Below are 23255 nucleotides of genomic sequence, written 5' to 3' on the forward strand. Positions count from 1 at the left end.
CGTGGGAGAAATCCCTCGCCAGACCAGGAAATCTTTGGAGAGGAGCAGTCTCTAGAAGCCGCAGCCTTGGCGCCTTGATTGAGAGGAACAGGAGGTCTCGTTACACCTCCCAGTCCGCACGGAGCGACAGGAGACACATAGGTGAGCACGCTCCCCCAGTGAGCGCATGCACCTACCTACCTGGGGGCGCCTCCTCGTCCTCCGCCTCTGGGATTTCCCAGAGGAGCAAAACACGGGCCAATCCAAGGAGTCCGTGCTAAGGCAAGGAAGGATCCAGAACCGTCTCTCACATCAGCTCGGTGGCGAGAGCCCTTCCCATCTCCTTCGCACGCGGCCAAGGTCGCCTGGGCTTTGCAGCCTGAGGCTCAGCGCCACGCCCGGGACAGAGGTCCAGGACGAAAGAGTTTCGAGAGGAAGGAAGAGGGAGATGCGGAATATCCAGATCGGGGTGTGCATGTCGGGGGAAGGGCAGAGAGATGACTTTGACGGTGTGTGACGCTGTGAATGGCGTAGATTGGAAAACAAAAGTAAGCATTGAGGAAGGCAGGAAAGCACCGTGAAACCCACACAGGTTGAAAATACCCAGTTGTGGTTGGGGCTGGTCTGGGGCAAGGTGGAGCGGCAGAATGGGACCCTCAGACCGCCTCCACCTCCCACCCACCCCAGCCTATGGTCCTTTGCACAAATTTTGGAGGGCAAGGCAGGATGTTTCATCAGCGTGTAAGCTCCGACCTGGAAGTACGACTTTGTTGTGGTGGAAGCTGGTTCAGTGAGGGTATGACGATGAGTGTTACTGTTCAACGATAGCAGTGTGTGCATGAGCGTGCGTGTGTAAAACCCAAGTGTCTTCCCATTACATTGAGTAGGGCTTTCCTTGCTGTTTCCTGTTTGTTTTTTATTGCTGAAACTCTGTAAAGCAGAGTTTTTATCAGTGACTGATTCAACACCCTCTTGTCACGTTTGTCACATTTTTCTCATTTTTTCCCTCTGCATTCACAATTCTGCTTCTGTGTTCTCCTGGGGTTTCAACATAGTTAATTTTTCTCATCCATTCCGTTTTAGCTTTTGTGTTACACAGAGGTAGAATACATCTCGGGCCTTCTAGCCTCACTTGGAAATCAACTTCAGTGTTTTTCAATCAATCACTGGAGTTTTTATTGAACTCCTTGAATACGGATTGAGAAGGCCAATGGCTTATTTGCCAGAACATGTAAATTTGAAAGAAAATATAAACTCCCATAAAATCCTGCTTTTTTCTTACTTTGTATAAGCATTAATAGTATTTTTTCTATTACCAATCCAATATTGGCAAAAGATGAAGGTATTTGTTACCTTTCTAAATATTTTCTTGTTTAGGGGAACTCTCTATTAAATGTATGGTGAGCGAATTTTGTATTTTTTGAACAGTCACTAAAGTTACAATACCAAGTATGGCAGTTAAATAGTATACAGTGCAGTCCTTAATCTGTGGAAAGTTATAATTACACCTAGACTGTTTTCTTAACTGGGTTCCAAAATACTCTGTCCTTTAGTTTTACAGTGACTGATAAGGAGTGAGTGTCTAAGCTTCTAGAAATAGAAATTATTTTTAAGCCAATTAATTGCTGCTATTAAGCATTGTATACAGTGGTTCCCACCAGGGGCTACTTTCCCCCTCTCCCCCAAGGGACATGTGCCAGTGTCTAGAGGCAGTTTTAGTTGTTATAACCAGGGTAAAGGATGCTCCTAGCATCTGAGGAGCAAAAGCCGAGGATGCAGCTAAATACCCAACAATGCAGAGGACAGGGGGACCTGTCCTCCCACAGCAGCAAACGACTTGGCCCAAAATATCAAAAGTGACAGCATTAATAACTGTTACTGTATTAAATGATTTTACCTAAGAAACCAAACCTCACACTACATGACTCGCAAGTCTGTTAAATTTCTAACACCTTTGTTGTTTTTCAGTCGCTGAGTTGTGTCAGATGCCTGGCAACCCCACAGACTGCAGCACACCAGGCTTCCCTGTCCTTCATCATCTCCTGGAGCTTGCTCAAACTCCTATCCATCAAGTGGGTGATGCCATCCAACCATCTCATCCTCTGTCATCCCCTTCTCCTGCTGCCTTCAGTCTTTCCCAGCAAGAGGGTCTTTTCCAAAGAGTCAGCTCTTCGGATCAGATGGCCAAAGTATTGGAACCTCAGCTTTAGCATCAATCCTTCCAGTGAATATTCAGGACTGATTTCCTTTAGGATGGTTGGATCTCCTTGCTAGTCAAGGGACTCTCAAGAGTCTTCTCCAGCACCACAGTTCAGAAGCATCAATTCTTCATTGCTCAGCTTGCTTTATGGTCCAGCTCTCACATCTGTACATGACTGCTGGAAAATGTATCTGTACATGACTACTTAGCTTTGACTCTAGGGACCTTTGTTGGCAAAGTGATGTCTATGCTTTTGAATATGCTAAGTTTGTTGTTGCTTTCCTTCCAAGAAGGACACATCTTTTAATTTCATGACTGCACTGAGATATAATTCACATACCAAACAATTTACATATTTGGAATCAACTATTCAATGTTTTTGCATTTCATGGGACTGTGTAGTCACAGTTCAATTTTATATTTTTTATCACCCCCAAAAGAAACACATTACACTTTAGTTATAATCTCTCCACCCTTCCCAAGCCCTTGGCAAACACTAATCTACACTGTATCTATATAGATTTTCCTCTTCTGTATATTTTATACAAATGGAATTATACAATATGTGGGCTTCCTGGTGGCTCAGTTGGTGAAGAATCCACCTGCAATGCAAGAGACCTGGGTTTGATCCCTGAGTTGGGAAGATCCCCTGGAGAAGCAGAAAGCTACCCACTCCGATAATCTGGACTGGAGAATTCCATGGACTGTTTAGTCTGTGGGTTCACAGAGAATCAGTTGGACACGACTGAGTGACTCTCACATATAATATGTTCCTGTCTTTGTTCACTTAGCACAGTGTTTTCAAAGTTCATCCATATCATGGCATGTTTCAGTACTTCCTTCCTTTTCATTGATGAATAATATGATATGTAAATAAACTATCTTATTTATGCATTCATCAGTTGAAGGGCATTTGGGTTGCTTCCATTTCAGGCTTATTTTGAATAGTGTTGCTAAGTACATTCATGTATAAGTTTTTGTGTCAATGTGTATTTTCATTTAGGAATACCAGGAATATATCGATACCAGGAATAGAATTACTAGATCAGATAACCCCACATTTCACATTTTGATTTTACATCACCACCACTATCGTATGAACATTTCAAATTCTCCACATCCTCATCTTTTATCGTTATCTGCCTTTTATTCTTATTACCCTAGTGAGTGTGAAGCAGTACCTCGTTGCAGTATCAATTTGCATTTCCCCAGTGAGGAATGATGTTGAGCATCTTTTCATGTGCTTATTAACCCGTTCTTCGGAGAAATGTCTATTCAGATCAGTCATCCATTTCTAATTCAGTTGCTTCTATTTTTATTATTGAGTGGTTAAAAATTTTTCATATAGACCTAAGTTCTTTGTCTGATATATGATTTGCAAATATTTTCTGCCATCCTGTGGATTGTCTTTTTGCTTCCTTGATGGTGTTATTTGCAGCATAAAATATTTTAATTTTGTTAAGTTCCCGTTTAATTTTTCTTTTGTCACTTGGGTTTTTTTTTTTAGATTTCGTATGTAAGACTTTGTCTAACTCTAGGTGGCAAAGGCTTCTTTCCAGGTTTTCTCTCAAGAGTGTTGTAGTTTTAGCTCTTACATTTAGGTCTATGATCTATTCTGAGCTAATTTCTGAGTGTAAGGAAAGCATCCAACTTCATTCTTCTGCCCATGGGTGTACAATTGTTACGTCCCCATTCATTGCAAAGACTTTTATGTCCCCACTGAATTGTCTTGCTGTCCTTCTGTTCTATTTTTTTCAAATAATTTATGAATAGTCACTATCAGTTCTCTTTTAATGTTTGGTAAATGCACTAGTGAGGTTATCTGGGTAAGGGCTTTTCTGTGTGCTAAGTTTTTAAATTAGTCACTCAATCTTTTTATTTTTTATAGGCCTATTCAGATTTGTTAGGTGGAAAATATGTTTATATTTTTTCTGATAGATTGACCCTTAGATCATGACAAAATATCCTGCTATTTCCAGTACCCACTCATTTAGCCTTAAAGTATATTTTTCCTGATATTAGCAGCTCTCGTATGATTGCTATTTGCATGGCATATCTTTTTTCATTTTTAATTTTTCAACTTATTTTTATCTTTGAATCTAAAGTTTATGACCTATGGACAACATATAGTTGAATCATGTTTTCTTTTTTTTATCCAATCCAACAATTTCTGCTTTCACAGAAGCAACCTAAGTGTCCATTGATAGAGAAATGACTAAAGAAGGTGTGGTACATATACACAGTGGAATATTACTCGGGCATTAAAAACAACGAAACAGTGCCATTTGCACCAACATGGATGGACCCAGAGAGTGTCATACTGGTTAAGTAAGTCAGACAGAGAAGCAGACATTTTGTATGGCATCCCTTATATGTGGCATATAAAAAGAAATGATACAAATGAACTTACTTACAAAACAGACTTACTGACTTAGGAAACAAACTTATGGTTGTCAGGGGAACGGATAGGTAGGGAGTTTGGGACGGTCATGTGCCCATTGCTATATTCAAAATAGATAACCAACGAGGACCTACTGTATCACTCTGGAAACTCTGTTCAGTGTTTCATGGTAGCCTGGATGGGACAGGCGTTTGGGGGAGAATGGATACATGTATATGTATGGCTGAGTGTTTTCAATTTTCACCTGAAGCTACCACCACATTATTAATAGTCTATACCCCAATAAAAGATAAGAAGTTTAAAGTTTGAGAAATAAAACAAAAAAATCTCCCCTTAACAATGTCTGCCTTTTGATCGGACTATTTAAGCTATTCATAATTAGTGCTGTTACCGATATGGTTGGATTCGTGTCTTCCATTTTACTTTTGCTTTCTATGTATTTTACATCACATTTTATTCCTCTGTTCTCTTTTACTACTTTCTTTTGCATTGAGTGAACATTTTCAGTGTAATATATTAATTCCTCTAATAATTTTTGATTATATTTTTGAGTTGCTTTCTTAGTGACTTAAAATAAGTTATTTTCTAAGGTTTATGATATGCATCTTAATTTATCAGAATTGACTTTAGCCTTGTCCTGACTTAATACCAACCAGTGAGATATAGAAACTATACTCTTATATAGTTCTATACCACTGTCCTCCTTTTTTGTGATATTACATATTGCTTCTCTCTCTCTTGCTCTGTGTGTGTATATATATATATATATATATATATATATATACACACATATATGAAATAAACCCCACAATTCACTGCTATAATTATTTACCTTTTGTGATATGATTGTTATACATGCTATCTCTCTCTTACACACACACACACACACACACACACACACACACACACACACACACACATGGGGTTGGCCAAAAAGTTTGTTTTGATTTTTCCATAACATCTTACAAAAAAGCCCAAACAAACTTTTTAGCCAACCCAATACATGTTATCTCTCTCTGTCATATATATAATATATCCAACAATACATTTCTAAAGTTAATATTTTATATAGCATTATATCATTTAAGGAAGCTGAGATAAGAAAGGAGAGAAAATATATATCTAAAGATTTGTTTATCTCAATCTTCTTAGTTTTCATCTCTGGTACCTTACTTAATCCTACAGATTCAAGTTACCATCTGGTGTCATCGCTTATTCCAAAATATCTTTATTCCCTCCCACCTCCTTTATGCTATTATTGTCAGATGTATTACATTTCTATTATGTTTATATTCATCAGTTCAGTTCATTTCAGTTCAGTCACTCAGTTGTGTCCAACTCTTTGTGACCCCATGGACTGCAGCACGCCGGGCCTCCCTGTCCATCACCAACTCCCAGAGTTTACTATATATTATATATATTTATATGTATGAATCAAATTTTGAGTAAAAATTCTACACATAGTAAATGTGTTAGTTACTGCAGACCTGGGTCCTTTGTAGACCAAACACTCAAAGAAACAACTTTCTTCAAGCAAGATGTGATGATGGAAATTAAGGGACTTCATGATTGTGATCTGTTGGCAGGACCTACCAAGGCTGGGTCTAAAGATTCTCTCCGATTTATTAACAAAGGCTTCATAACTGGGAGCCCTTTCTGATCAGACCAACCAGGCAGTGAAAGAATCGCAAAGTCTTCAGTGTCGAATATTCCTGTAGCTGTAGAGACCCAGCTTGAATGCTGGCAAAGGCATAACTACAGGGCTCCTTTTAAACATTTCAATAAATGTGAGTTTATTTATAAAGGCATCTGTTATTTGGGGAATCTGAATAATAAGCACATGCTTTTGACAACATTTTACATTTCTGAATTTTAAAACTTGCTTAGCATCTTAAGTCAGACAAGGCTCAGAACAAAATGAAATACAACCTGGCAATAGAGGTGTTTTCTGACTCATGAGTAAGCCATCCAGGCGAGGCCATACCAGTCAAACAGGTTAGGTGTGTGGCTGGACCACTCTCTCCTTGCTCAGACAGCCTGTGAAGTCCAGACACCCTTGAAGGTAGTTTCCTGCTAAAGTTAAGAAGAGCTTGGATTTCAACTGAGATCTTAACTCCTGAGAAAAAGCAATACAGTCCATGTACAGTTTCAGTAGATTTTGTAGGTTTTTTGACACAAGAATTCTTCTCTGCGGTCTTTCTTGAATCATATAAGACATTTCGTCCCTTTTCATTTTACCTCTGTTTGCTGAAAATCTTTCAACAAACTGCATCAGATTTTGACTAAACTCCTCTTCTTTTGCTCAAAAAGCTGAACTAGAATTGAGGTTTTACCAGCTGTTCCCGGAGAAGAAGGTGCAGACCTCGCATTGCTAACCCAGGGAGGGCTGAGACAGGGGCCCAGGAAACAATTTGCTCTCCTGGTTTTCTGGTTGTATTTTTACTGTGTGTGTTATTTACTCAGTCGTGTCCGACTCTCTGCGACCCCATGGGGTACCTGGTGTACCCTGGGGTACACCACCAGGCTCCTCTGTCCATGGGATTCTCCAGGCAAGAATACTGGAGTGGGTGGCCTCTTCCCTTCTCCAGGGGATCTTCCCAGCCCAGGGGAACCTGGGTCTCCCGCATTGCAGGAAGATTCTGTAGTGTCTGCGCCCACCAGGAAAGCCCTACTTTTACTCTATGAATAAAGTTCATACATTTTGTCTGAAACGTGGACCACCAAACGTACTGAGATACTGAGTACTTAAAACTACTTAAAAACTACTTGGAGCCATCGGTGTCTACCAGTTTGGGAAGTACTCTGGAAATTGTTAACTTTTATCGACAACAAAGAGAAGTGTGAAGGTAAAACATTTGGGTCTTTGATGATCACCACTCAAAGATGGTTTTCTCTGGAATAAGTTCATCTTTTTTTCCAAAGATAGGTGATTCAGACTGTGCTAATATTTTTATTCTGCAATTGTATTGCCATTTCCTTTGGCCCATAACTTTTTAAATATTGAAATACAGTTGATTTACAATGTTGTGTTAGTTTCAGGTATATAGCAACGTGATTCCATTATAAATATATACATACATATACTGACTCATTTGAAAAGACCCCGATGCTGGGAAAGATTGAGGGCAGGAGGAGAAGGGGACGACAGAGGATGAGATGGTTGGATGGCTTCACCGACTCAATGGACATGAGTTTGGGTAGACTCCAGGAGTTGGTGATGGACAGGGAGGCCTGGCGTACTGCGGTTCATGGGGTCGCAAGGAGTCGGACACGACTGAGCAACTGAACTGAACTGAGCGTATATATACGTGTAATTAGCATGTGTGTGTGTGCTCAGTCGTTCAGTCATGTCTGATTCTTGTGACCCTATGGACTGCAGCCCACCAGGCTCCTCTGTCCTTGGAATTTCCCAGGCAAAAATACTGGAGTGGGTTGTCATTTCCTTCTCCAGGGGATCTTCTAACTCAGGGATCGAACCCATGTCTCCTGTGACTCCTGCATTGGCAGGTGGATTCTTTACCGGTGACCCACCTGGGAAGCCCACACAGTATATATATTCATAGATATAGATTTCTCTTTTTTACATTCTCTTCCATTATTGGTTATTGCAAGATTCTGAGTATAGTTCCAATACACTATGTCCAGGGGTTGGTGGGGAAAGAGTGGATAGAGAAAAATGTTTCTCGTGTGTGGTTCTCTACATCTTTTCACGTGTGTTTCCCTCATACGGCATTTTCGTACTTAGAGGCTGTTCCCTGGTTAGACATGACTCTGTAGCTGGGAGCAAGTCACTTGGGGATGTCTGACAGTTAAAACCCTGTGAGGAGGGTTACAGATGTGACAGGGGACAGCTGGGCTGGTTCTGGATGAGGATCAACTTGCAGAAACAAGCCATGTTCCACTGCACAGTACAGGCTGGGGAGAAAAGACGTGTCCTCAGGAGCTAATGGAGAAGAACTCAAATCTAGCTATTTGATTTTGGTCTTTGATATTTCAGGGAGTCAGATGTCCCTAGGGGCGTGTTCATGCTTACTAAAGATTCCAACCAGGACGCTGTTTCTCTGTTTGATGTGACATTTACTTTACAACTTTAATGTTTGTAACATTGCTCAGTTCCCACAAGCTCGCTATCTGACCAGCCCAAGGTCACAAAGCCACCCACCCAGAAAGTACATCAAATGAAATGTCACAGTCACGGAGTGTGCTCTGGGGAGACATGCTGTCTCCCTGGAGAATCCATGGGTGACCCGCAGGACTCTTGGCAGGGACTCTGAACACATGGGTTCTGATAAACCTCTTCTGGAGTCCTGATTTACTTTTATTTTTCCCCTTTCTCCTATTTTTCTTTTAAAAAGCTTCAAAAGAAATAATTTCCATTGTAGCTGGCAAAGCAGGAAAGCTATTTAACTTCAACCACATTTTTGGTACCCTATAAAAGCTAAATAGAAATAATAGTTAAATCGTGAACAAAGCACAGCATAGAAGTGCATGGTCTCTGCAGGCCAATGAGCAAACCAAAGATATGAAGAGAGTCGGCTCCTCCAACCTCATCTGAAAATAGAAATTAAGGTTACAAGGGAAATACAAGCCCTACCTCTCCCAGCATGGGGAACTCTGCTTGGACCCTCATCTCAGCTTTAAGTGGAAGCAGAAAGCATTTCTGTGTGTCTGCTTTTCTGTGACTTCCCTACAGTGGAAAAAATGGACATTTTTGCCATGACTTTATCATACGATGCAGATGTTTGGCTCAAGTTTCCCGATCTTGTCAACAAAATTGCCATTAAAAAATTAGAACAAGATTCTTGGCTTATTTATCTTTTCTTATGAGGTGTAAATTTGCATATATAAGCATTATTTTTACTGCAGTCCCTTACAGAGCTTCTAGTTCTTCTCCCATTCTTTCTCCCTGCTACGAGTAGCTAGATATATTACTTAAATTTACTGGTGATTTCTATCTCTCCCCACTCTTGTATCTTCAAAAGTGAAGAAATGAAAGTGTTAGTCACCCAGTCATGTCTGACTCTTCGAGACTGCATAGACTATAAGCCCCCCAAACTTCTCTGTCCATGGAATTCTCCAGGCAGAAATACTGGAGTGGGTAGCCATTCCCTTCTCCAGGGGATCTTTCTGACCCAGGGATGGAACCTGGACCTCTTGCATTGCAAGCAGATTCTTTACCATTTGAGCCAGAAGGAAGCTCAAGGACATCCCCCCAGCCCGTAACATTACAGTGATGGCATGGGCTTTCTAATGGCCAGCAAGAAACGTAAACTCCCACCATGGAATTGCAGATGCCTAACCCTCTCGTGACCCTTAGATTTTTCAAAGTCTGCAAAGAATAAAAATAATGGAGAACACTCAAATTTCATCACGTCCTGGACCTTCCTTAGTGGACCTACTGATTGAATTTGATGCACTCTGTCCAGTTTGCCTGATTGAAAATGGCTACAAAGGAGTTAGGAAGTACTGAAAAAGCAAAAGTGGTTATCATAACAAGTTAGGCATTAGTAAGGAAGTTTTTCTTGAGCGTGAGTCTTAAGGCATGGTCTGGGCTTTACGAGTAATCTTACACCGCTTGTCTGTTTTCCTTTTAGAGATGGATGGAAAGTTGCTCTCATAATGCATCTGAGTTGTTGAATATCCATTATGTTTCAGGGAAGTCATTCCTTCTTTCAAAACAATTTTAATTTTTATGGAGTCTAAGTTAAAACAGAAACTTTTTATCGGTAGAATACTTGGAATGCTTTATTATGAGGATTTCAGTCCATTTCTTGGCCAAATAATGCTCAACCACACATTGCTTTCACAATTGACATCTCTAAAAGAAAAAGAAAAAAAAAATGGATTTAAAAAGGCAGACATTCTGAACTATAAATTCAAGAATTTTCATGGAGCTCAGTTTCTCAAAATGCCCATCTCCCAGAAAAGATTTTCATAGTCAACAGGTGGTGCCAGCCACGAGTGCTCTGCTTAGAATAAAAATTGCACATGTGTATTATTACTGCTGCTGAATTTAATAAATGCACCCTGATCTGTTAATTTATTCAAATTTTGGATAGTTGGTGATTTACTGGGATTATTGACTAGGTGAATACAATTTTTAAAAAGTGTCCAGGACAAGTAGCATCACGGAACATATTGTACCTTATTGTAAAATAAAAATAGCCTTGGACAGCCCATGGAATGTGTTCTAGCAGCATAATCAGTTCTTTACTGTGGTTTTCCTGCCAGTCGGGGAGCCCTGCGTCACAGAGAGTGGGTGCCAAGTGTCTGGTTTGTGCTTTGGTAAGACATGTTTTTCTTGCTGAGAATTTTCAGGTTTGCAATTTCCCCAATGCAAGGCAGCCGGGTCACCTTCCAATTCAGTGGAGGTACTGCTTTTGTTCCAGATAGCTCCCTGAAGGTTGGGGCATCAGCAATCAGCATCAGTGAACAGCGGGTGCCCACGACCCATGAAGAGCCCAGGTCTGGGTGGATGGTGGAGATTAGAGGCAACTCGGTGGATTTTCACCTTGTACAAATAATCTCACTGTCCAGATCAAAGCTCTTGGCTATGGATAGCAAGTTTGTGACAGTGTGTAGAGTTGAGACCATTAGCTAAATAAATTTGGGCAAAATGTACTCTTGGAGCAATTTGGGATTTCTGTCCTCCATGGATTATCCCACTTTTCAGTCTAAACTTTTCAAGAAGGACTTTGTTGTTGTTGTTCAGTCGCTAAGTCGTGTCTGGCTCTTTGCGACCCCATGGATGGCAGCAGGCCAGGCCTCCCCATCCTTCACTATCTCTCGGAGTTTGCTCAGACTCATGTCCATCGAGTCAGTGAGGCGTGCCTGGGTCCCTCCTTTTTTGTCCACAAAAGCCCAGTGTTGGTGTGGGTAACCCGCTTTCCTCTGTCCAGGGAGAGCCTGGTTTTCCTTAACACACACCTGGGTGCCTGGAGCCTCAGCTGCCTTCGGTACTCTGGTTCTCCCTGCCGCACGCCGTGTCCACTGGTCATTTTGTTTGGTGCAGCTGAGACCTGCATGGTGCGTTTTCCACTCTCTGCGTTGGCTGCTTACCCAGACAGAAAATGTGACCAGGGAGTTGGCAAGATGGTGGTTATGTGGGTCGCAGGTGGACTCCCAGCTGTTCCTATCTGTGTGCTGTCCTCACTGCTGTTCTCTGACGTGCGTTTCTGCCCCGTTGACTGTAATCTGGGGTTACCTGAGTGCCAGGGTTGCATATGGGGCTGTGTGTGGGAGAGACCCCTATTCCTGCACACACACCCCAGTGTACACCCTTTGAGACCAAACCAAACCAAACCCAAGGACAAGGGGTTTAAAGAGAGAGGGCCTCATCCAACATTTAAGTCCTATAAAATGCTCAAGTAGAGAAAAAGGCTTCCTAGGTGGCTCAGTGGTAAAGATTGCCCCTGCAATGCAGGAGACACAGGTTTGATCCCTGGGTCGGGAAGATCCCCTGGAGAAGGAAATGGCAACCCACTCCAGTATCCTTGCCTGGAGAATCCTATGGACAGAGGAGCCCAGTGGGCTACAGTCTGTGGGGTCGCAAAGAGCTGGACACAACTTAAGTGCCTGAGCCCAGCACACAGAGAAGCGAGCCACGTGCAGCATTGCTAGAGTGAAAACCAGGGTCGCCACCGTGGAAAACAGTACGGAGGCTCTGCAAAAAATTAAAATCAGAGTTGCCATATGATCCTGCAGCTCCACTCCCAGGCGAATATCTGAAATAAAAAACCTCAAAAAGCGACATGCCCCTCAAGGTTCACAGCGGCACTATTTACGACAGTCAAGACACGGAAGCAATCTGCGTGTCCACTAGAAGATGAATGGACAGAGAAGATGCGGTACATGTACACAGTGGAATATTACTCAGCCATAAAAAGGAATGGCATTTTGCCATTTGCAGCATCATGGATGGACTTGGAGGGCATTGCTTTAAGTGAAATAGGTCAGACAGAGGAAGACAAATGCTGTATGATATCATTACATGTGGTATCTAAAAAATACAACATGCTAGTGAATACAGCATAAAAGAAGTAGGCTCACAGATGGAGAAAACAAACGAGTGGTTACCAGTGGGAAGAGGGAAAGGGGGAGGAGCAATATAGGGGTTGGAGAGTGGGAGTTACAAGCTACGGTATAAGAGAGACTCGAGGATGTATGAAGAAGACTGAGCACTGTAGAATTGATGCTATGGTGTTGGAGAAGACTCTTGAGAGTCCCATGGGCAGCAAGGAGATCCAGCCAGTCCATCCTAAAGGAAATCAGCCCTTCATATTCATTGGAAGGACTGATGCTGAAGCTGAAACCCCAATCCTTTGGCCACCTGATGTGAAGAGCTGACTTATTAGGAAAGACCCTAGTGCTGGGAAAGATTGAAGACAGGATGAGAAGGGGATGACAGAGGATGAGATGGTTGGATGGCTTTATAGACTCAATGGACAGGAGTTTAGGCAAGCTCCAGGAGATGGTGAAGGACAGGGAGGTTTGGTGTGCTGTAGTCCATGGGGTCGCAAAGAGTCGGACACGACTGAGCGACTAAACCACAGCGAGGATGTATCATGCAACTTGGGGAATACAGCCAGGATTTTGCAATAAGTAAATGGAAAATAACCTTTAAAATTATATAAAATTTAAAATAAATAAATGCAGTGTCCAAGTATCTTCGTTTCCAACTCTTTAGGAAGGTCTCAAGGCTCTGCAAGATTTTCTTCCCAAGCCCGCAGCCCTGGGCCTCTCCTACCACATGGGCAACCCAGCTCTTCTCCCGGGGGCACACCCAAGCTGTCCTCCTCCTCTTGGGCTCCTTCTGTCTGTTTGGCTAGCTTCTCCATCTCCACCAGGCTCTGTCCCAAAGTAACCTTGTAAGCGGCACCGTCCTGGCCTTCCAACCACCTCCTCATTTTCCATTGGCCTCACCTGCTTTCTTTTCCTCCATCGTCACCTGATAAGCTGCGTGCTTATATGCTTACTTACACACTCACGGCAAAGATAAAGGAAACGAGAGTGGGTGGAGGGCCTGTTACGTTTCCTGCTGTCGCCAACGCCTATAGAAGAGGGCCCGGTTCATAGTTGAGCTGCTTAATTAAACTTGGTGAGTGTCGACTACCTGAAATCATCAAGCCGAATGGTGCGGTGAACAAGGAGGAAACTTCACAGAGCAGAGATTCACTTTCCTGCCTCTCCACTGGCTGCGTGACCTCAGTCCAGTTTAAAAGTGAACTAAGCAAGGACTCAAGCTTGAGCATCACTTTGCAAGTGTTTGTTTAAGTAACAAATGGCCGGCGATAGGAATGCAACTCACATCATCTCACCTAGCTTATGTCTAATTCAGACATATTGAACTTCTAGGGCCCTTGTCTGTACCATTATTGAGATGAGGGCTGAGTTTTTAGAAAGGTCAAACTTTGGATGGCTTTTCAAGCTTATAATGTTTTAGGAATATTTTCTCTCTAAAGGAAGAAATTCTCTTGACTTTTTCTATTGGACTATAGCTTTCTGAAGGGCAGGTTTATAAAATGCGCCTCATTTTATTCTCTGGTAGTCACAGGACAAACCCTGCACTTACTTGCTGCTACTGCTGCTAAGTTGCTCAGTCATGTCTCACTCTTCGTGACCCCGTGGACTGCAGCCTACCAGGCTCCTCTGTCCATGGGATTCTCCAGGCAAGAGTACTGGAGTGGGCTGCCATTGCCTTCTCCACTGCACTTAATTAGTACTTAATAATTACTTATTGGGAAGAACCTCTTTTTCTTCTGGAGACTTCTACTCACTGTGACCAGGAAGATTGTTTCACAAGATAAATTTTATATTGTTTGATCTGCTAGAGTTGGCAAAGTTTTTCTGAAAAAGATCAGATAGAAAGCATTTTCAGTTTTGTGGACTCTGCTTCTCACTTTTTGGTCACTGCCCTACAGTTCTGCCATTCTAGCATGAAAGCAGACACAAAATTTGTAAACAAATGGCATGGCTCTAATGCAGTAGCACTTGATTTACAGAAACAAATGGTGGGTCATACGTGATCTCTAGGTTGTAGTGTGTTGGCCCCTGTTCTAGGCTATACTTGCCATGAAAGAACTGTTCCTGAAAACAACTGTTTGGATCTGTTGTTTTTCTGAATTGGACATGATCTGTGTGAGATAATTTTAGTTTCATTTCTACTGTTGTCTTTTGGTTAATCGAATAAAGACTTGCTAAGTAACTCCCAAGTTTGAGTCCTTATTTAATTTTTAGATTATACAAAGCTTGACCCACTTCAGAAATGTACCAGGGCACTGCCTTTCTTCTTTCTTTCCTTTTTTTTTTTTTTCACACAACGCCCATCTTTGTGACCCTCTTGTTTACATAAACTAAACCTGAGACAAGGCTTCTAGCGCTGGCTTGCTAAGCTGTTTGTGGTTAAACTGGTTTCTCACCCACCACACTCTGGAAGAGGGAAAGAAATGCCAGATTAGACATGTTTTAAAGAGGGATCAATATGTAATATAAACCAGATTGTACCTCGTTCACTCTCCCCGGGCCCAATTACAAGTGGGAACTAAAGGGTGGGCTTTGGTCCTTTAGTTGAGACTTTAAAAATCCCAGGGAAGCAGAGAAGAGTCTACATTCTATGCTTGGGGCGGAAACTTGACCGAACCTGGGTCTAGGACTGCATATGCAGCTATTGTCTTTCCTCATCCAGTGGTGACCAAACCAGCTTCTGCATAGGTATGCCTTCTCCTTCACCTAAACACTGCCTCCATTAGTCTAAGGTGGGTCAGAGATCGTCCCTGAAACTGTCCCCTCTGATGGCAGGAAGGGAAACCCAGAGCCCCTTGGTTGCTGAAGGCCCTTCTAAGCAGAACGAAGGCCTCGGCAGTGAGATCCTGATCTCTGACTCCACCCCAGTCCCTGCACACCGCTGAGCTCCAAATGACTTCAAGTCGCAGACCTCTGGGAAGCTAGGTCTCACCCCAGGCCCTCAGGGCAAGAGCACTGGCGGCTAATGAGACAGTAGGAGATCGTCTTGGTAGTTTTACAGCATTTATTCTGCAGAAATAATGGGAACCAGTGGGTCCTATGGACTAAGAAGAGCTTCTTTTCTTCCTGAGATGCCCTCATCAAAGTCACCAGCATTGTGGACTGGAAGCATACCAATGGACCAGCTAAGGGGGCTGGGCACATCCTGAGGTTGATGACCACATGGACACCGTGGGTCTAAGATGCTCTCTGGGGGGCTGGTGACTCATCCATAGTGTGCAGGGAAAGACACAACCCCTTCCTGACCTCAGGCACCATCTTGACAACGTCTGACAACAGGGTCAGACTAAGTGGGAGGAGACGGAGGACTGGAGACTGAAAGTTAAGTTTATCGCCTTCTCGTTCCCAGCGTTCTCTCTCTGTGTCCAGCCTCCTATTTTCAACTTCGGTTTCATCCAGGCCATCTCAGTTTCTTAAACCCAAATCTGATGTCAAGACCTCACCCCAGTCCAACTAAACTAGAATCTCTTGGACATTTTAAAAGTCTCTCTGGGTGATTTTAATGTGTAGGCAGGGTTGGGGACCACTGTTCTAATTCATTATCACCTTGATGTTGAAATACTACAGGAAGGAAATCAGGAAGGCTATCAGCTACCCTGAAATCTTTTCATTTGAGTACCTGCTCAGGTAAGACTTGCAGATCAATTTCAGATAAGGTTGCAGCTGAAACTAGGCTGTGAGGTCGCCTTATGAATAATTCCATTTATTAATACTTTTTGGAAAGATGAAAGCGGCCTATAGCTGGAAATCAAATAGAACTTGGGCCAGACATTGTGTGTTCATTTTTGGCCATTTCAGCCTTCTTCATGGTGTGGTCCATTACTGCAGCTCAGTTAAGCCTGAGAAGATCCATGTGGACTGTGAATTTATGGCTAAGTGTAAAATGCAGTGACTCAGAGTGTGGTCTTGGAATGGAGGTGGAGATCTGAATCTCCACACTTCAAATTGCAAACTATTTTACCTTGGGCAAATGACTTAATTTAAGACTTAGTTTTCTCACCTATAAACTGGGAGGAATAATCTGTTGCAAAGATAGATTTGTTAATATGATGTTGTCCATAAATGTCATCCATGTGTTAGTTGCTCAGTCACATCCAACTCTTTGTGACTCCATGAACTGTATGTAGCTCACCAGACTCCTCTGTCTAGGGAATTATCCAGGCAACGATACTGGAGTGGATACTGTTCCCTTCTCCAGGGGTTTTTTTTGACCCAGGGATTAACCAGGTATGAAACTAGAATAAATAACTTAATAATCAATAATAATTAAACAGGGTAGTGGATATAAAACACTTAAATCAAATTCTTGACCCTTTCTAGTCCTTCAACAAATGACAGTTATTATTATTAGAACTAAAATGAATTGTGTGTCAGAGTCTTGGTTCCTTGTGTTGTGGAATAAGAACTGAAGCCACTAATACTAAAGTCTTAATTTTTCTTGAAACAATGAGTTCACTAGAGTTTCCTTCTGTTGCCAAGTTCAGTGTAATCCAGGAGTATTGGTTGCTGTCGGCATACAATGAAGACAAACTTTTGGAGGAATCTTGCTGTGAGATGCGGGCTAAAAATAAAAACTCCAGGGCTACCTCTGAATTCCTTTAAAGTCACAGAAGCTCACATGAGAGGTGAAGATATTTCCACATTCCCTTCTATCTGCTGGAGGTCAAGAGATGACCTGAAAGAGGTGTTTTTAAAATCTTGGTTAGAGTTTGTATTAAGCATTTAGGGAAAGCATGAATATCTCCAATGCATGATTTCAATTCTTTCAATGCTTGATTTAAATTTCAATTTTAAAAAATAAAGAATAAATATACTATGAAGAAAGCAGAATTCCAACATAATCTTTAGGAGTTAATTATGTTTCCTACGTGCTACATTATGACCATAATCCTTGCTACCCGACCATTACGGGGTGTGTGTGTGTGTGTGTGTGTGTGTGAGCATGGGTGGGTATGTGAGTGTGTGGGTATATGAGTGCTTGTGTCTTGTGTGTGTGTGTGCATGTGTGTGAGTATGTGTGTGTTAAAGGGGCATGTATTACCTACTTAGCTATCACACTGGTAGTACCAGTCCTTCTCCACAAATTCTAACATTTGGGAGTTGCTGTTCACAATAATGTAAATGCATGTTTGAGAACCAGACTTAAACTTAGCCCTTTTGACAGGAGACCTCTGTAGTTGAAAAGAGCTTCAATTTCAAGAAAAAGACAAAGTTGAAAAAAGGAAAGAAAGAAAGAAAAAAAAGAAAAATAGAGAAAGAAAAACACAAAAGAAGAAAAAGGCAATGTTTGCATTATAAAATCAGAAAGCGAAGGGCAGATGACTGGCCAGATAGATGTGTAAGTTGTTGGATAGATGCGTTTAATAAAACACTTGAGTTACTCTGTATGCCTGACTGTTCTCCAAGGCCACTTGAACAGTGAGCCTTCTGGTGGAAGAGTGGTATTACAGTCTTCTTGTTTCGCTTGTGCCTGGGTCCCATGTTTTCCCAGATTTCTTATAAACACCCACGTGGTTTAGCATGTTCAACTGGAAAGAAGCTTTCCGTCGCCTGCCTTTGTGATTCCTACAGTTCAGGTGGAAGTTTTCATTGTATGTTTATTGCCCGCAAAAGCACATTACTTTACAAGGAACAGCCAATACCGTACATAAACCGCCCCCCTTAACCTTGCCCCTCCAGACTTGCACACATCAGCAAATTAGCTGTATCTGTCTTCAGTTCAGGGTTGGCTGGTGTAAGCACTTAATAGCAAATGAGGAACAGAAGCAGTTTCTGAGCTGCATCAAATATTATTTTAGGTTCCACAACCAAGATAGGACATACATTCTTGTTCTCAATTGCTGGTAATACTAAGGTCCTGTAAAAGTCAAGAAATAATGCTTAACTAAGTGGCCTAAAACTTATAACTTATCACTGCAATGCAATGCACTTCAGGAAAATTGGCATGAGAAAACTCAATTTCCTAGGAACAATCTAACTTGAGTTCTGTTTATTCAAGTAACCTAAACTAGTTGACTACTCAAATGGCTTGCAATAAAGAAATAGAGTAAGGTTCAGAAAACCCTCCTAACTCAGTCTCTCCTTGGAAGAACCAGAAGGGGGTTCTTGTTGCAGTTTAGTTGGGGGCTTCTAGGGACCACAAATCACTTAAAGGATTTTAAACCAGCTCAGGGTCTCTGCAGAAGGATTAGTGTAAAGAGCAGATCTTAGAGGAACCGGAATATCCAGTTTATCTGTCCTACAGCTCAAATACAGAAGAGAGGAGAATCTGGGTGTTAGAACAAGAATTTGCCTGTGACCATCGTTGGATGAGAGTTCTGGGCTTCCTGTCCCAGCAGCAGACCACAGTAGGCAGGAAGAGTGTCTTTCTAGACCCTGGCCACCGTCACCACTCCCTACAGTCCGCTCATTGAATCCCCACGGCACTGGACGTGTCCTACACACACCCTCAAGTAAGCTCCATTAGAACCCTGGGAGGCACATTTGTTTTCCTAAATTCATTAGTGCAAAAACCAGCTCAGAGTCATCAATGAACTTGCCCCAGGCCATGCATGTGTGTTAGTATTCAATACATAGCCATTCTGGAATTAAATCCATGTCTACCTAAGATGAAACACATACTTTTACTTATACTGTGTAGCTTATGAGAAAAAAAATAGTATAACAAGTTAGTGTTCTGAGGCAAGGATAAAGTGAGAGTTGGCTAATAAGATAAGTGATACCATTAAGAAATTTGAAAAACAAAACAACGACGTTTGCCTAAGAGATTGCCCTGAGTCCAAGCTGATAATCCAAGCACTCTTGCTGGAGTGCATGCTTCACTGGGTGATAAGTGGTATTTACTGACTGAAAATAGTAACGCTGTACTTTTACAATCACTGCAGCTTGTTAGGCACACACAGATTTCAGGAAAGAAGTGAGCAAAGGCAAGTTTGCAAGGACTAGAAGTTCGCCCATGAAGGCAGTTTGAAGAAGAGCAAGTCTTAAGTCAACACTCACTCTGGGTTCTTGTGACCACCCACCAAACCCAGGCTGGTGGGATGGACCAAATAACAGAGACAGGAAATACTCTTTAGAATGTGATCAAAAATAAATTCACGAAGGTGCAGTAATCTTAGCAGTATTTCTTAAAGGGGGAATAAAGAAAATTCAGTCACTCCTTTCCCAGTGTGCACAGATCAAGAATCAATGAAGTTTCCACTTCGTGGTATCACTTGTTTTCAGGCCTGTATCACTTGGTTTCAGGAGCCCAGCCCTGCCTTCTGAGTCTCTTTATATTCTTCAGGTTGGACCATCGAGAAGGAGAACAATATGGGGAAAAGTATTCTTTTATTGGAATTCTTTTTTTTTTTTAATTCTTTATCATCTCTATGTTCTGCTGGTGACTCAGCTGTCCCTACAAGTGCGCTTGATAAGGCAAACAAGAATGACCGTGGACAGTTTTCCTTTTGAGGTCATTCTTTTCTTTTTTTTCTTTAACAGATGTGTCTAGCCTTGGGTAAAGCAACGAGTTCTCCAGGCAGTGTTTGCTCAATGAGCACCTGAACTTGGTAAGGGAGACCAAGATTAGCTGGGGTTTGGTGCTGTAGTTTGAGTACCTAACACCGTCTTTCCACGCCCAGACTACTGTTTCAGTACGAAGTCCTCTGGAGTTTATGACAACTCGGCTGGGACCTCCACTGTACATAATTAGCCAATTTTCTTTGCTCAGTTTTTCCACAACAACCAGAGTGTTTGGCAAAAAGATACACTTTTGCAATGGGAAGGATCTCAAAGTAAAATCTTAGTTGTTTACCCAGTTCTGCTAATAATAAGTACCTAAACTGAGTCCTGAGAATTCTCCGAGGCTCTCTGCATTTACACCATGGGGGAACTGATGGAGAACAGGGTTTTAATTACTTTCTTCTGTATGGTTACTAGAGGTAGAAATTATATATATATATATGGATGCATAGAGAAGCATCCATATATATATATATATATATGGAGCATTATAGATGAATTATCTCATAATAGCATCACTGAATGCTAAACCAAATAAAAAGCAAGAAAACATACAATGTGGACCCACTGGACTGTACCAGAGGCCAGGGACTGAACTTAGGAAAAGTGGGAAAGAGGCTTTATGCGTGCTCAGGATCCAAAATATTATGGCAAGAAACTTTGGAGCAATGAAACCTGTAAAGGGGACAGTTTGATGGAACTCGGGGATGCTTTAAAAATAATGCCTGTGTCTGGCAGATAAAATCAAACACGTTGCCTGTACTTTGATATCTCCAATCCAAGAAGAAAGATATTCTTCCATTGACTGGATGAGGTTTTTAAAGCTAAAGTATGTAGTTTATCTGTGTGTGTGTGTGTGTGTGTGTGTGTGTGTGTGTGTGTGTGTGTGCACAGGCGCAGGCTCGGTTGTGTCCAACTCTTTGCAACCTCGTGGACTGTGGCCTGCCAGGTTCCTTTGCCCATGAAATTTTCCAGCAAGAATACTGGAGTGGGTTGCCATAACCTTCTCCAGGGGATCTTCCCAACCCAAGGATTGAACCTGCATCTCTTAAACACCAACCTGCATTGGCTGGTAGATTCTTTACCACTAGTGCCACCTGGGAAGCTGAAATATGAAAACCAAAGGTAAAGGGGATCTAGGGGCTCAGACGGTAAAGAGCGCAGAGCAGGAGACCTGAGTTCAGTCCCTGGGTCAGGAAGATCCCTTGGAGAAGGGAGTCGCAGCCCACTCCAGTATTCTTGCCAGGAAAATCCTGTGGACAGAGAAGCCTGGTGGGCTACAGTCTGTGGGGGTCACAGAGTCGGACACAACTGAGTGACTAAGCTCAGGGAAAAAGGTAGAATCATGCACTACTTCTGTGTTCTCCAATTAATCGTTGAAATTATTGGGGGGTTATAACAGCACTTTCTGTAGTATTATACTTTTTTTTTTTTTTTTTTTGGCTGCACCAGATCTTTGTTGTACAGGCTTGTTTGCCTTGGGGCATGCGGGAACTTAGTTCCCTCACTAGGTATCGAATCTGCGTCCCCTGCTTGCAAGGCAGATTCTTAACCACTGGACCACCAGGGAAATCCCTGCACTACTGTATTTTAAATAATCTAAATGTGACTCTGAGTGTTGTACTCAGACTCAAACCACTGTGTATAGATTGGCCACTCAATGGAGATGGGGTCCATGACCACAGACATCTCACTGTATGGCCTAGAAGGTCACTCGTGTAGCTGATTTAGAGTTAACAGCCATAAGACAGCAATAGAGGAGGAGAGTTAATTCCATCCAGCAGGTCGCACGTGGCCAGATGAATGATAGGCTTTGTAAGGAAGGTGGGATCATTCCCGTTGCAATAGCCTGGAAGTGGAAACTGTACTATAGGGATTGCATTCCTGTTTACCAGCCATGTGTCAGGAGTGAAAGACAGTCATTACCACATGCCTTTCATTGATGGAAATTGCCACAGAACAGGTCACTTACTAAGGTGGGTCTGAAGTGAACCAGGAACAAAATGTGTGTATTTGACATGCAGTATAAGTCTGCACCAACAAGGGCTAAAGTAACAAAGTCCAATTTGAATAAGGCACAAGGAAACTGGATCACCATGGGTTCATGTCTATAGTGCTTTGCAACTCACTGACTCTCAAGTCACGCTGTGACAGGGACCTGGAACTACTAAAAATCCCTGGAGGGGTGGGGGTTAAAGGAATGTGACCAGACTCTATGCAGTTCAGTTCAGTTCAGTCGCTCAGTCGTCGACTCTTTGAGACCCCATGGACTGCAGCACACCAGGCTTCCCTGTCCATCACCAATTCCCAGAGTCTGCTCAAACTCATGTCCATTGAGTCGGTGATGCCATCCAACCATCTCATCCTTTATCGTCCCCTTCTCCTCCTGCCTGCAATCTTTCCCAGCATCAGGGTCTTTTCAAATGGCTCAGTTCTTCGCATCAGGTGGCCAAAGAACTGGAGCTTCAACTTCAGCATCAGTTCTTCCAATGGATATTCAGGGTTGATTTCCTTTTGGGTGAATAGGTTTGATCTCCTTGCAATCCAAAAGACTCTCAAGAGTCTTCACCAATACCACAGTTCAAAAGCATTCATCAATTCTTCAGCATTCAGCTTTATTTATGGTCCAACTCTCACATCCATACATGACTACTGGAAAAACCATAGCTTTGACTAAATGGACCTTTGTTGGCAAAGTAATGTCTCTGCTTTTTAATATGCTGTCTAGGTTGGTCATAGCTTCTCTTCCAAGGAGCTTTTCTTCCAAAAGCAAGTGTCTTTTAATTTCATGGCTGCAGTCACCATCTGCAGTGATTTTGGAGCCCAAGAAAATAAAGTCTGTCACTATGCACAGTGCCTCTATGCAGATTGTTGGGCATTTCCTGTGTCTGCTGCTAAGTCTAACTGGGTATATATCTTCCCTTCTGACAAAACTGGGTTTTACAAATGCCCTAGGAAATGTCCCGTTGGTGCTAACAGATTAGGAAATTGTGCCTATATTTACATTTAAAATTTTTTTTTAAAAATTATGTGTTAAAGTTTGACAATTGCCTACAAAAGAGCTGGAGACAGAGAAATAGGGTGACCAACCATCACAGTTTGTCTTGGACCAAGCAAAGTCCCAGCACATGAGATTTTCAGGGCTGATGC

This window comes from Odocoileus virginianus, chromosome 4 (genome assembly GCF_023699985.2).
Source record: "Odocoileus virginianus isolate 20LAN1187 ecotype Illinois chromosome 4, Ovbor_1.2, whole genome shotgun sequence".
Lineage (NCBI taxonomy): Eukaryota > Metazoa > Chordata > Mammalia > Artiodactyla > Cervidae > Odocoileus > Odocoileus virginianus.